This window comes from Oncorhynchus nerka, linkage group LG14, assembly GCF_034236695.1.
Source record: "Oncorhynchus nerka isolate Pitt River linkage group LG14, Oner_Uvic_2.0, whole genome shotgun sequence".
Lineage (NCBI taxonomy): Eukaryota > Metazoa > Chordata > Actinopteri > Salmoniformes > Salmonidae > Oncorhynchus > Oncorhynchus nerka.
Window position 1 is genome coordinate 12,791,432 of NC_088409.1, and position 3,520 is coordinate 12,794,951.

A 3,520-nucleotide genomic window follows, 5' to 3' on the forward strand; every position below is an offset into this window, starting at 1 on the left:
CTTCCTCTGTCCAGGAGTCGTCAGTCTCTGAAGGTCAGAGAGCACAAGGTTCTGGGTCCGTATGTGGACGGTCTGTCACAACTGGCGGTCACCAACTTTGAGGTGAGTACAGCTCCTTTAGAGAAGGGGAGATGCCCACGTGGGTAGGAGAGTACAGCTCCTTTAGAGACGGGGAGATGGAGTAGGTAGGAGAGTACAGCTCCTTTAGGGACGGGGAGATGGAGTAGGTAGGAGAGTACAGCTCCTTTAGGGACGGGGAGATGGAGTAGGTAGGAGAGTACAGCTCCTTTAGGGACAGGGAGATGCTCACCTGGGTAGGTGAGGTGGAGACGGGGAGATGTCCACCTGGGTAGGAGAGTACAGCTCCTTTAGAGACGGGGAGATGCTCACCTGGGTAGGAGAGTACAGCTCCTTTAGAGACGGGGAGATGGAGTAGGTAGGAGAGTACAGCTCCTTTAGGGACAGGGAGATGCTCACCTGGGTAGGTGAGGTGGAGACGGGGAGATGTCCACCTGGGTAGGAGAGTACAGCTCCTTTAGAGACGGGGAGATGGAGTAGGTAGGAGAGTACAGCTCCTTTAGGGACAGGGAGATGCTCACCTGGGTAGGTGAGGTGGAGACGGGGAGATGTCCACCTGGGTAGGAGAGTACAGCTCCTTTAGAGACGGGGAGATGCTCACCTGGGTAGGAGAGTACAGCTCCTTTAGAGACGGGGAGATGGAGTAGGTAGGAGAGTACAGCTCCTTTAGAGACGGGGAGATGCTCACCTGGGTAGGAAAGTACAGCTCCTTTTTAGACGGGGAGATGTCCACCTGGGTAGGTGAGGTGGAGACGGGGAGATGTCCACCTGGGTAGGAGAGTACAGCTCCTTTAGAGACGGGGAGATGCCCACCTGGGTAGGTGAGGTGGAGACGGGGAGATGTCCACCTGGGTAGGAGAGTACAGCTCCTTTAGAGACGGGGAGATGCCCACCTGGGTAGGAGAGGTGGAGACAGGGAGATGCCCACCTGGGTAGGAGAGGTGGAGACAGGGAGATGCCCACCTGGGTAGGAGAGGTGGAGACAGGGAGATGTCCACCTGGGTAGGAGAGGTGGAGACAGGGAGATGCTCACCTGGGTAGGTGAGGTGGAGACAGGGAGATGCTCACCTGGGTAGGTGAGGTGGAGAGAGGGAGATGCTCACCTGGGTAGGTGAGGTGGAGACAGGGAGATGCTCACCTGGGTAGGAGAGGTGGAGACAGGGAGATGTCCACCTGGGTAGGTGAGGTGGAGAGAGGGAGATGTCCACCTGGGTAGGAGAGGTGGAGACAGGGAGATGCTCACCTGGGTAGGTGAGGTGGAGACAGGGAGATGCTCACCTGGGTAGGTGAGGTGGAGAGAGGGAGATGCTCACCTGGGTAGGTGGGGTGGAGACAGGGAGATGTCCACCTGGGTAGGTGAGGTGGAGAGAGGGAGATGTCCACCTGGGTAGGTGAGTACATACAGCTCCTTTAGAGACAGGGAGATGTCCAACTGGGTAGGAGAGTACAGCTCCTTTAGAGACGGGGAGATGCTCACCTGGGTAGGTGAGATGGAGACAGGGAGATGTCCACCTGGGTAGGTGAGGTGGAGACAGGGAGATGCCCACCTGGGTAGGTGAGGTGGAGACAGGGAGATGCCCACCTGGGTAGGTGAGGTGGAGACAGGGAGATGTCCACCTGGGTAGGTGAGGTGGAGACAGGGAGATGCCCACCTGGGTAGGAGAGTACAGCTCCTTTAGAGACAGGGAGATGCCCACCTGGGTAGGTGAGGTGGAGAGAGGAAGATGCCCACCTGGGTAAGAGAGAGGGAGATGTCCACCTGGGTAAGAGAGGTGGAGACAGGGAGATGTCCACCTGGGTAGGAAAGGTGGAGACAGGGAGATGTCCACCTGGGTAGGAGAGGTGGAGACAGGGAGATGTCCACCTGGGTAGGAAAGGTGGAGACAGGGAGATGTCCACCTGGGTCGGAGAGGTGGAGACAGGGAGATGTCCACCTGGGTAAGAGAGAGGGAGATGTCCACCTGGGTAAGAGAGGTGGAGACAGGGAGATGTCCACCTGGGTAGGAAAGGTGGAGACAGGGAGATGTCCACCTGGGTAGGAGAGGTGGAGACAGGGAGATGTCCACCTGGGTAGGAAAGGTGGAGACAGGGAGATGTCCACCTGGGTAGGAGATATGCTGGCAGGGAGATGCCCACCTGGGTAGGTGAGGTGCTGACAGGCAGAGTACAGCACTTAGGCAAGGAAATAAAAGCCTCACTCTGTGTCTCCAATACAATGAACATATGGTTTTGACAGCTATGCTACCTTCATCACAGTTTCATTTCATCACCCCTTTTACCATCGCAGTCTCCAGGATTACCATAGAGAACTGTGTATTACCATAGAGAACTGTGTATTACCATAGAGAACTGTGTATTACCATAGAGAACTGTGTATTACCATAGAGAACGTACCATTACCATAGAGAACTGTGTATTACCATAGAGAACTGTGTATTACCATAGAGAACTGTGTATTACCATAGAGAACTGTGTATTACCATAGAGAACTGTGTATTACCATAGAGCCCCTCCATCCATAGCCCCCTCTATCCTTAGTCCCCTCCATCCATAGCCCCTCCATCCATAGCCCCTCCATCCATAGCCCCCTTCATCCATAGTCCCCTCCATCCATAGCCCCTCCATCCATAGTCCCTCTATCCATAGCCCCCTCCATCCATAGCCCCCTCCATCCATAACCCCTCCATCCATAGCCCCTCCATCCATAGCCCCTCCATCCATAGCCCCCTCCATCCATAGTCCCTCTATCCATAGCCCTCTCCATCCATAGCCCCTCCATCCATAGCCCCCTCCATGTCCATAGTCCCCTCCATCCATAGCCCCCTCCATCCATAGCCCCCTCCATCCATAGTCCCTCCATCCATAGCCCCTCCATCCATAGTCCCTCCATCCATAGTCCCTCCATCCATAGCCCCCTCCATCCATAGTCCCTCCATCCATAGTCCCCTCCATCCATAGTCCCTCCATCCATAGCCCCTCCATCCATAGTCCCTCCATCCATAGTCCCTCCATCCATAGCCCCTCCATCCATAGTCCCTCCATCCATAGTCCCTCCATCCATAGTCCCTCCATCCATAGTCCCTCCATCCATAGCCCCCATCCATCCCTCCATAGTCCCTCCATCCATAGCCCCCTCCATCCATAGTCCCTCCATCCATAGTCCCCTCCATCCATAGTCCCCTCCATCCATAGTCCCCTCCATCCATAGCCCCTCCATCCATAGTCCCTCCATCCATAGTCCCTCCATCCATAGTCCCTCCATCCATAGTCCCCTCCATCCATAGCCCCTCCATCCATAGTCCCCTCCATCCATAGCCCCTCCATCCATAGCCCCTCCATCCATAGCCTCCTCCATCCATAGTCCCTCCATCCATAGTCCCTCCATCCATAGTCCCTCCATCCATAGTCTCCTCCATCCATAGTCCCTCCATCCATAGTCCCT